General features: G+C 41.6%; 1 protein-coding gene across 1 annotated transcript in view; it reads left to right on the top strand.

The window, feature by feature from the left end:
* The first annotated feature begins 491 nt into the window (after nt 1–491).
* The window catches only part of ME2 (malic enzyme 2), a 53550-nt gene continuing 41893 nt past the window's right edge, over nt 492–12148 (top strand). Inside the window, exon 1 of the mRNA XM_029223900.1 lies at nt 492–732. The gene's annotated coding sequence lies outside the window, so the exon portion shown is untranslated. The remainder of the gene's footprint in view (nt 733–12148) is intronic.

The raw sequence follows: 12148 nt of genomic DNA, 5'->3' as shown, positions 1-12148 counted from the left end.
TCCCGCTCTTAAATCTCTGTAATCCTCTCCCTGCCTCCACTGGCTGTCCAGAACCGACCTAAAGTCCCAGCCTTCCTCTCTTCTCGGGGTCGGAGACTGGTACCCGTCGACACGCCCCATCCCACCCGATTCCCGGCCTCGCCCGCGCCTGCGCAGAGCCTCTTCTCGCGCGAAAACGCAGCCATCACCCCAAACCACACCGCCAGCCGCGGGAAGGCGAAGTCTGCGGTAGCCAGCCCCAGGTCTTTTCGTGGGGCGGCGGTATTCGTCTTTATATCCGGACTCCCCCCACCCTACACGACCCCTCTCTCACTACTTGGGGTCGGGCCCTTAACGGCATGCACCTGGCCCTAAATGATAACCTCTAGCCACCAAACAGAGGAAGGTACTGCGAGGCTGGAACGCGGGTGCGCCGGTCGCGAAACCTCAAAGCGGAGCCCCGCCCCTCAAGGCTGGGTTCCTGCCTCCGTATTGGCCTGCGCGCCCGTCAGTCTCCCCCCATGGGGCCGCGCCGGCTGTACTCCCTGTTCCCTCTTCCCAGTACGCGGATTTACTGGCTGCCTCGGCTATTATCCATCCGACCCAGCCATTCCGATCCTGACCTGGAGCCGGCTCCGGAAAGCCTCGAGAAGGGGAGGGCCGAACTCGGCCGGAGCTGAGCATCGTCCGGGTGGGCTGCGGGACCGCGGCCTTTCCGCCGGCAGCACCACCTGTCGCCTGGCTAGACGTCGGGTAAGGCTCCGCACGGCTCGCAGCTGCGGGCGGCCTGCCGCGGCGGGGCCCGGGCGGGAGTTCCGGGATGGGACCGGGCGCCGGCCTCCTCACCCCGGCCCGGGGAGCCGAGCGCGGACCCGCCGCCGGCCTCCGCGCGTGCGGCCCTCAAGGTCCCAGCTTGGCGGATGGGAGGGCAGGGTGAAGGGAAGTGGTTCGTCGAGTCCCGGCTGAGACCGTGGGGAACGGTGGGGTCTCGCCACCCCCTGTTTGCCCATGGGCGGCTCTTCCCTGGCGCACGGTTTGGGGACGCGACTTCCCGGTCGAGACTCGCTCGTCCCAGGGCGCCCCCCCTTCCCAACCTGGAGTAAGGCCCTGCGGCTTCCTTAACAGGAGCATCTCGTATACCCTTTACTCCCGCGCCCCTTAAAGACCGATTTTGTCGCTCCAAATCCTTTTATCTAATAGTTCTCTTTTTCTGCAGGGGTGAATTAATGGCAGGACTTAGGCATTTTGTTTGTGTGTTGTGATTGTTCCTTGCTTTAAAGGACGTTTGTTGCAGGCTAGAAAGTTCTAAATTGGAACGGTTCTGTCCATTCATGTGAAATGACATCTGTGGACCAGGATTGGCAGGTGTTTCTTTGACGCTGGTGATATCCATTTCTGCTTGTGTGGTGTTACACTGAGGTCCCGTATTTGACTTTCTTGGTTCCGAAGATAATTCTAGAAAATTTCCGTTGCCGTTTGGTGAGAAGAAGCTTAATCAAACTAACAGATCTCAACAGAAGTGCTTCCTTACAAAACGTGTTATCGCATATCTGTTTGATTTACCTTCTTAATGTTTGTGGCAGTCACTTCAAAACAAAACAGTTGATAGCACTGTTATTTCTTTTAGTGTTGCAACTGATAACATGGAAGCATGTATTAATTGTTAATCAGGAGCTGAGTGCTGTTTCCTGCAAGAATTATCTCAAAGTAATGCCCTGAAGTTGGTACTCTTTATTATCTCCAGGTTACAAATGAAAATTAGAAAGGCTAAGTAACTTACCCAAGATCACAGGTTTTGCGTGGCAAAGCCTGGATTCGAACTCAGGCAATCTAACTTAATAGCTCCAGCCTCCTCTTAAGCTTGTATGCTCCTTAAGCACTGTTCATGCTGTAAAGCTAAGTGCAGTGTTGTGCTCCTAAGTTTTGATTTTTAGTTGCCAAGCATTCTGGAAATTAGAGAAGAACCAGTCATTACGTTACAACCCCCCCACATACACAGCTGTGTGTGTGCGCGTGTGTGTATACACATATATATACACACACTATAGTAGTTACACAAATGATAGGTAAATATATATTGTGTAACTACTATAACTATTTGAGTTATGTTACATGGTTTGCAGAAATAAAGGAAAAATGTTTAGCGTTATCTTCTAATAGTGGACCTTTAACTAGTCAACTGTGAGCAATGATTTATAATCTGTTATCTGATTCTTTTATGGTAGCTATAAAGACTTAATTAAAAGTTAGGCATAGGGCTTCCCTGGTGGCGCAGTGGTTGAGAGTCCGCCTGCCGATGCAGGGGACACGGGTTCGTGCCCCAGTCTGGGAAGATCCCACATGCCGCGGAGCGGCTGGCCCCGTGAGCCATGGCCGCTGAGCCTGCGCGTCCGGAGCCTGTGCTCCGCAACGGGAGAGGCCACAGCAGTGAGAGGCCCGCGTACCGCAAACAAACAAACAAACAACAACAACAAAAAACCTACTACAATCTACCATCCCCATCCTTTCAAAACAAAAAAAAAATTTTTTTACCACCAAAAAGGGAGGAAGATAATTACAACATGAAAACGAAGACAATAAATTTAGTATTATGAAAAACTATACTGGGGCTTCCCTGGTGGTGCAGTGGTTGAGAGTGCTCCGCAACGGGAGAGGCCACAACGGTGAGACGCCCGCGTACCGCAAAAAAATAAAATAAAATAAAATAAAAATAACTGCATGCGTTACTTGAATATTTCATTGCAAAAGTCATATAGTTATAAAAAAAAAAAAAAACAACTATACTGAAACCATGCACCTCAGATTGGAACTTGAACCCACATGGCCGGGACTCAAACCTGGCCAAAACCCAGATTGGGACTTGAACCCACGAGGCCAGGACTCGAACCCAGGGAAAACCCACAGTCTTCCAACTGAGATCACACACCTGGTTTCAGGACTTAATGAAGCTCAGGTTCCTGATGTCTCATCGCAGAAAGAATTCAGTGAGAGACAAAGTGATAGGTAAGAAGTGGATTTATTTAGAGAGAAACACACTCCGCAGAGGGAGTGTGGGCCGTCTCAGAAGGCGAGACGCCTTGGGAGAAATGCACTCAACAAACAGAGCATGGGCCGTCTCAGAAGGTGAGAAAGGCACCAGGGTATGGGGTTGTCAGTTTTTTATAGTGGTGGGTAATTTCATAGGCTAATGAGTGGGAGGAGTATTCCAGCTGTTTCAGGAAGGGGTGGGGATTTCCAGGAATTGGGCCACCGCCCACTTTTTGATCCTTACGGTAGCCTTGGAACTGTCATGGCACCTGTGGGTTTGTCATTTAGCTTGCTGATGTGTTACAATGAGCTTTTACTGGGGCTCAAGGTCTAGTGGGAGTCGACCTGTCTGCCATCTTGGACCCATTTGGTTCTAATCTGTTTATGTCACGTCCTTGGGCTATGTCGTTCTTTCAAAGGTTGTGCCCTGCCCCCTTCCCTCCTATTTCAATACTGTGTTGTGCTAGTTTTTCTCATTTGGTTATAGACTAGTGAAAAACGTGTCTCAGACAGACACCAATTCAGAGACCACTTGGGAGTGATTGGGTGACATAACTGATTCCAAGCTGGTAATTAGCTGCGTCCAGATTCAGACTGACTGCAGAGCTTGTGCTCACTGTACCTAGTCATGACCTCTCTCTAATTTTGGTCTCTGTTACGTTGAACTTCTGCTTTCTACCCCCCAGCTAGGGGGCCAGGGAGAGTATTCTCCAGCAGTCAGTGGCCTAGCAGTTTCAGTCCCAGTCCAGTTTATAAACACCACCCAGAGAGTAAATTCACTAACCCCCAGGGCAAGGCAGGATGAATGACACACCAGAGGGAGAAACCACAGGCATACCTCAATAGCCAGGAAGCTCAAGTAAGCAGCTTGAGTTTTCATATTTGTTCAAAATGGGAAGCCCCACCTTATTTTGTTTCCTGTTTTTGCTTCACTCATTTTTACAGGTCCTCCATCCTGTCTGTATAACATGAGGTGTGGGTTTTCCCCATTTTGTCCTGTTGCCTCCAGCTGCTATTAAGCCTGCTGTCTGTCTGTCTGTCTCTCTCCTTAGTCCTTGGTTCTGTTTTTGGCAGAGGTTGGTTTTTCTCCTTAAGTTTTTTAACTTATGCCTACTTGTTTTAAAGACACTATTAAAATTACTTTTATATTTTATTTTACTCTCTATCACTTAGTCATAAAGTAATCATTTGAGTGCTGTAACACTTTACTCTTTAAGTCTTTAATACTTTTCTGCATCTATTCTCTCATTTGATCATTACAGTTACCTATGAGGTAGATTTAACAGGTAATCTTTATTTTACAGACTAAATTCAGTATTTGATAGAAGCAAAATTTTAGCCAGGAGCTGAAAATAGAAGATTTTATATGTCAGAATGCTGATCTTAAGTTAACTACTGAAGGGAAAAACTTTCTTCCTACTCACAGACTCAACTCTTCTGGCCACCAGATGTGTTTTTTCCCCACATCCAGGAGTTCTCCAGCTCTAGGCAGACATTGACGGGGTGTGCTACAACTTAATTCTAACACTGTCTACCTGGTGGTAACTTCGGATCCCACAAGTTAGGGACTCAGCCCGGAAAGACTGCCCCCACTTCAGATGCCAAGCGCAAGCCCCAGGTTTTGACCTATCCTTCTTACCAACCAGCTGTAAATCAGGGCTTCCCACAGCCCCTTACTCAGGTTAGATTATTTGCTATAATAGCTCACAGAACTCAGGGAGACACTTTACTTATATTTACCGGTTTCTTATAAAAGGATACAACTCAGGAACAGATGGAAAAGACACATAGGACTAGGTATTGGGGGTGGGGTCGGGCAGGGCACGGTGCATCCTTGCCCTCTGCTCTTGCCACCCCCCAGCACCTAGATGTGTTCACCAACCTGAAAGTTCATCAACTCTCCTTGTTCAAAAGTTTTTATGGATCTTAATCGCCATCGTCCCCACCCCCTTTCCCAGGGGAACTGGAGTGGTACTGAAAGTTCCCACTCTCTGATAATCACTTGGTCTTTCTGGTGACCGAGGTTCTGTAGTGGCCTCACCCTAAGTCACCTCATTAGCATAAACTCAGGTCTGATCAAAAGGGGCTGCTTATGAATAGCAAAAGATACTCCTGTCACTCAAGAAATTCCAGCAGTTTTTAGGAACTCTGTACAAGAACTGGGGACCAAGACCAAATAATATTTCTTACTACACCACAAGTACTAATTGCAAAGTGTATTTTTCTCAGATAGTCTTTGATTTTAAATAAAGTAAAAGGTATTCCATACTGTTTTAGATTTTCCTACCTCACCAATATGCTGCAATACTAATCCAGTCTTTTGGTACCAAAGTTTTAATTGTGATAAATAATGCTTTCTCTCCTGGAAGAACCACACAAACATGATCAGGGCTGCACCTTCAATTTCTGTCTTTTCAAAATTTATTTTGAAATAATTTGAAAGACGTGGTTGTATACATCATACTTCTTGGCCCCTTAATACTTCACTGTGTATTTTCAGAAAAGGATACCTCTTACATATGGTTATCGAACTCAGAAAATTTAAAATTATACAAGACTTTTATGTAAGTTACAGTATATCTCCCAATTTTGCCAGTTATCCCAGTAATATCCTTGATGGCATTTTGGGGGATCAGGTTTTGCATTTAGTTGTCCTATCTGTTCGGTCTTCTTTAAGTTGCATTGGTTCTTTAGTGTTTTTCATGGCATTTACATTTTTGAAGAAAACCAATCAGTTATCTTATGGTGTCTCTCGTGATTCTTTTTTATTATCACTATTGAAATACATTTGACATGAAACATTGTGTAAATTTAAGGTGTACAACAGGTTAATTTGATACATTGTAATATTGCCATTGTACTGATAATTAGCACCTCTGCAATATATCGGTATAGGTATATACCTATAGGTATAATTACCTAATTATAATTTCTTTTTAGTGGTTGGAATAATTAAGTTCTAGTCTCTTTGCAAGTTAGATGATTATAATACAATATTGTTGTCTGTGTTCACTATGCATTAGATCTCTAGGACTTATCTCTTAGGCCTCTTGATGAAACTTTGTACCTTTAAACAACATCTGTCCTATCCCTTTCCCCAATTCCCGTCTCTCATGATTCTTGATGTGCTTATGATCATTTAGATTTCTTGTTTTGTGCCCATATTTAGGTACCACATTTATATGAAATATCCAGAATAGGTAAATACAAAAATACAGAAAGCAGACTGGTGGTTGCAGTCACTGGGGGAGTGGGGAAAACTGCTTAATGGGTGTGGTATTTCCTTCTGGGATGATGAAAATGTTTTGGAACTAGATAGAGGTGGTTGTACAACATTATGGACTTTCTAAATCCCTCTGAATTGTTTATTTTAAAACAGTTAATTTTGTTATGTGAATTTCAGCTGCATAAAAATTAACTTAAAATCCTAACGTAGATGATTTTGCTGCACCCCCATATACAGCCCATGGATTTCTCAACAAATAGAAATTCCATTTAAAAACTATTGCATGATAATTATAATGGTTTATGATGATTAAAGAAATAAATGATATTTAGTAGAAAAATTGATGTGCAGAAGAATCTATTATATTCCCATCAGTAAATATTTAAGGTTTAATGTATTATGTAGTTTTCCATTTTGAAAAATTCTCATGTTTGCTGTGGATGTGAAAGGACAAAAACATGTTTTCAAGACAATTTGCCTGATTTTTAAATATTACATAACAGGTTTTCTAAAAACAAAAAAATTTTAGTACACTGAATTTAAATATTGAATATTACTAATACCTTAAAATTTGACATCCAGGTTAAGAATCTGGATGGCTTCACTTCCTCCGAAAGTGTGTGCTCCAGGCTTTTCTATTATTTACATTTCCACCTTCAACCTAAACTCTCCCACACCTGTTTACATTGAAATCACTTCCATGAAAACACTTACTGTTTACTAGATGTTTCATACCTTGCCACACTTGTGTGGATTAGAAAAAGGGTAAATATTTGGCACACTGTAGTAGGTAATGCATAAAGAGTAGCAATGATTATTATCAAGGACTTAGACTGTTGTCAGGAAAAGTGAATCTTTGCCTTCACCTTATGTATTTTATAATCCCTTACAACCTGTAGAAACATAAATGTATTTTTAAAACATCTTTACTGGAGTATAATTGCTTTACATTGTTGTGTTAGTTGCTGCTGTATAACAAAGTGAATCAGCTATACGTATACATATATCCCCATATACCCTCCCTCTTGAACCTCCCTCCCACCCTCCCTATCCCACCCCTCTAGGTGGTCACAAAGCACCCAGCTGATCTCCCTGTGCTATGCGGCTGCTTCCCACTAGCTATCTGTTTTACATTTGATAGTGTATATATGTCAGTGCCACTCTCTCACTTTGTCCCAGCTTACCCTTCTCCCTCCCCATGTCCTCAAGTCCATTCTCTACATCTGAGTCTTTATTCCTGTCCTGCCCCTAGGTTCTTCAGAACCTTTTTTTTTTTTTAATTCCATATATATGTGTTAGCATAGGTATTTGTTTTTCTCTTTCTGACTTACTGCACTCTGTATGACAGATTCTAGGTCCATCCACCTTACTACAAATAACTCAATTTCATTTCTTTTTGTGGCTGAATAATATTCCATTACATATGTGCCACATCTTTATCCATTAATCTGTCAGTGGACACTTAGGTTGCTTCCATGTCCTGGCTATTGTAAATAGTGCTGCAATGAACATTGGGGTACATGACTCTTTTTGAATTATGGTTTTCTCAGGGTATGTGCCCAGTAGTTGGATTGCTGGGTCATATGGTAGTTCTATTTTTAGTTTTTTAAGGAACCTCCATACTGTTCTCCACAGTGGCTGTATCAATTTACATTTCCACCAACAGTGTAGGAGGGTTCCCTTTTCACCGCACCCTCTACAGCACTTATTGTAGATGTTTTGATGATGGCCGTTCTGACTGGTGTGAGGTGATACCTCACTGTAGTTTTGATTTGCATTTCTCTATTGATTAGTGATGTTGACCATCCTTTCATGTGTTTGTTGGCAATCTCTATATCTTCTATGGAGAAATGTCTATTTAGGTCTTCTGCGCATTTTTGGATTGGGGTGTTTGTTTTTTTGATATTGAGCTGCATGAGCTGCTTGTATATTTTGGAGATTAATCCTTTGTCAGTTACTTCGTTTGCAAATATTTTCTCCTATTCTAAGGGTTGTCTTTTCGTCTTGTTTATAGTTTCCTTTGCTGTGCAAAAGCTTCTAAGTTTCATTAGGTCCTATTTGTTTATTTTTGTTTTTATTTCCATTTCTCTAGGAGGTGGGTCAAAAAGGATCACGCTGTGATTTATGCCATAGAGTGTCCTGCCTATGTTTTCCTCTAAGAGTTTGATAGTGTCTGGCCTTACATTTAGGTCTTTAATCCATTTTAAGTTTATTTTTGTGTATGGTGTTAGGAAGTGTTCTAATTTCATTCTTTTACGTGTAGCTGTCCAGTTTTCCCAGCACCACTTATTGAAGAGGCTGTCTTTTCTCCATTGTATATTCTTACCTCATTTATCAAAGATAAGGTGACCATATGTGCGTGGGTTTATCTTGGGGCTTTCTATCCTGTTCCACTGATCTATATTTCTGTTTTTGTGCCAGTACTGTAGCTTTGTAGTATAGTATGAAGTCAGGGAGTTTGATTCCTCCAGCTCCATTTTTCTTATGATTGCTTTGGCTGTTCAGGGTCTTTTGTGTTTCCATACAAATTGTGAAATTTTTTGTTCTAGTTCTGTGAAAAATGCCATTGGCAGTTTGACAGCAATTACATTGAATCTGTAGATTGCTTTGGGTAGTGTAGTCATTTCACAGTGTTGATTCTTCCAATACAAGAACATGGTGTATCTCTCCATCTGTTTGTATCACCTTTAATTTCTTTCATCAGTGTCTTATAGTTTTCTGTATATAGGTCTTTTGTCTCCTTAGGTAGGTTTATTCCTAGGTATTTTATTCTTTTTGTTGCAATGGTAAATGAGAGTGTTTCCTTAATTCCTCTTTCAGATTTTTCATCATTAGTGTATAGGAATGCAAGAGATTTCTGTGCATTAATTTTGTATCCTGCTACTTTACCAAATTCATTGATTAGCTCTAGTAGTTTTCTGGTGGCATCTTTAGGATTCTCTGTGTATGGTATCAGGTCATCTGCAAACAGTGACAGTTTTACTTCTTTTACGATTTGGGTTCCTTTTATTTCTTTTTGTTCTCTGATTGCTTTGGCTAAAAATTCCGAAAGTATGTTGAATAATAGTGGTGAGAGTGGGCAACCTTGTCTTGTTCCTTATCTTAGTGGAAGTGGTTTCAGTTTTTCACCATTGAGAACAATGCTGGCTGTAGGTTTGTCATATATGGCCTTTATTATGTTGAGGTAAGTTCCCTCTATGCCTACTTTCTGGAGGTTTTATATCATAAGTGGGTGTTGAATTTTGTCAATAGCTTTTTCTGCATCTATTGAGAAGATCATATGGGTTTTATCCTTCAGTTTGTTAATATGGTGTATCACATTGATTGATTTGTGTATATTGAAGAATCCTTGCATTCCTGGGATAAACCCCACTTGATCACGGTGTATGATCCCTTTAACGTGTTGTTGGATTCTGTTTGCTAGTATTTTGTTGAGGATTTTTGCATCTATGTTCATCAGGGATATTGGCCTGTAGTTTTCTTTTTTTGTGACATCTTTTTCTGGTTTTGGTATCAGTGTGATGGTGGCCTCATAGAATGAGTTTGGGAGTGTTCCTCCCTCTGCTATATTTTGGAAGAGTTTGAGAAGAATCGGTGTTAGCTCTTCTCTAAATGTTTAATAGAATTCGCCTGTGAAGCCATCTGGTCCTGAGCTTTTGTTTGTTGGAAGATTTTTAATCACAGTTTCAATTTCAGTGCTTGTGATTGGTCTGTCTATATTTTCTATTTCTTCCTAGTTCAGTCCCGGAAGGTTTTGCTTTTTTAAGAATTTGTCAACTTCTTCCAGGTTGTCCACTTTATTGGCACAGATTTGCTTGTAGTAATCTCTCATGATCATTTGTATTTATGCAGTGTCAGTTTTTACTTCTCCTTTTTCATTTCTAATTCTACTGATTTGAGTCTTCTCCCTTTTTTTCTTGGTGCTACTGGCTAATGGTTTAACAATTTTGTTTATCTTCTTAAAGAACCAGCTTTTAGTTTTATTGATCTTTGCTATTGTTCCCTTCATTTCTTTTTTATTTATTTCTGATCTGATCTTTATGATTTCTTTCCTTTTGCTAACTTTAGGGGTTTTTTTGTTCTTCTTTCTCTAATTGCTTTAGATATAATGTTAGGTTGTTTATTTGAGATGTTTCTTGTGTCTTGAGGTAGGATTGTATTGCTATAAACTTCCCTCTGAGAACTGCTTTTGCTGCATCCCATAGGTTTTGGGTCATCATGTTTTGACTGTCATTTGTTTCTAGGTATTTTTTGATTTCCTCTTTGATTTCTTCAGTGATCTCTTGGTTATTTAGTAATGTATTGTTTAGCCTCTTTTTCCATCCCCTCTCTTTCAGTCTGTATGTGTCCTTAGGTCCGATGTGGGTCTCTTATAGGCAGCGTATATACACAGGTCTTGTTTTTGTATCCATTCAGCCAGTCTCTGTCTTTTGGTTGGAGCATTTAATCCACTTACATTTAAGGTAGTTATCGATATGTATGTTACTGTTACCATTTTCTTAATTGTTTTGGGTTTGTTATTGTAGGTCTTTAACCTTCTCTCATGTTTCCTGCCTAAAGAAGTTCCTTTAGCATTTGTTGTGAAGCTGGTTTGGTGGTGCTGAATTCTCTTAGCTTTCGCTTGTCTGTAAAGGTTTTAATTTCTCCATCGAATGTAAATGAGATCCTTGCTGGCTACAGTAATCTTGGTTGTAGGTTTTTCCCTTTCATCACTTTAAATATGTCCTGCCACTCCCCTCTGGCTTGCAGAGTTTCTGCTGAAAGATCAGCTATTAACCTTATGGGCATTCCCTTGTATGTTATTTGTTGCTTTTCCTTTGCTGCTTTTAATATTTTTCCTTTGTATTTAATTTTTGATAGTATGATTAATATGTGTCTTGGCGTGTTTCTCCTTGGATTTGTACTGTATGGGACTCTCTGTGCTTCCTGGACTTGATTGACTATTTCCTTTCCCATATTAGGGAAGTTTACAACTGTAATCTCTTCAAATATTTTCTCAGTCCCTTTCTTTTTCTCTTCTTCTTCTGGGACCCCTATAATTCGAATGTTGGTGTGTTTAATGTTGTCCCAGAGGTCTCTGAGACTGTCCTCAGTTCTTTTCATTCTTTTTTCTTTATTCTGCTCTGCAGTAGTTATTTCCACTATTTTATCTTCCAGGTCACTTATCTGTTCTTCTGCCTCAGTTATTCTGCTATTGATTCCTTCTAGGGAATTTTTTATTTCATTTATTGTGTTGTTCATCATTGTTTGTTTGCTCTTTAGTTCTTCTAGGTCCTTGTTAAACCTGTCTTTTATTTTCTCCATTCTATTTCCAAGATTGTGGATCATCTTTACTAACATTACTCTGAATACCTTTTCAGGTAGGCTGTCTATTTCCTCTTCGTTTGTTTGGTCTAGTGGGTTTTTCCCTTGCTCCTTCATCTGTGTCTTTCTCTCTCTTCTCATTTTGCTTAACTTACTGTGTTTGGGGTCTCCTTTTCTCAGGCTGCAGGTTTGTAGTTCCCATTGTTTTTGGTGTCTGCCCCCAGTGGGTAAGGTTGGTTCAGTGGGTTATGTAGGCTTCCTGGTGGAGGGAGCTGGTGCCTATGTTCTGGTGGATGAGACTGGATCTAGTCTTTCTGGTGGCCAGGACCACGTCTGGTGGTGTGTTTTGGGGTGTCTGTGGACTTATTATGATTTTAGGCAGCCTCTCTACCAGTGGGTGGGGTTGTGTTCCTGTCTTGCTAGCTGTTTGGCATAGGATGTCCAGCACTGTAGCTTGCTGGTTGTTGAGTGAAGCTGGGTCTTAGCGTTGAGATGGAGATCTCTGGAATAGCTTTTGCCGTTTGATATTATGTGGAGCTGGGAAGTCTCTGGTGGTATAGTGTCCTGAACTCGGCTCTCCCACGTCAGAGTCTCAGGCCTGACACCCTGCTG

Source organism: Monodon monoceros, unplaced genomic scaffold (genome assembly GCF_005190385.1).
Source record: "Monodon monoceros isolate NGI ecotype Baffin Bay Population unplaced genomic scaffold, NGI_Narwhal_1 Super_Scaffold_1, whole genome shotgun sequence".
Lineage (NCBI taxonomy): Eukaryota > Metazoa > Chordata > Mammalia > Artiodactyla > Monodontidae > Monodon > Monodon monoceros.
This window is presented reverse-complemented; position numbering and strand designations above follow the sequence as displayed.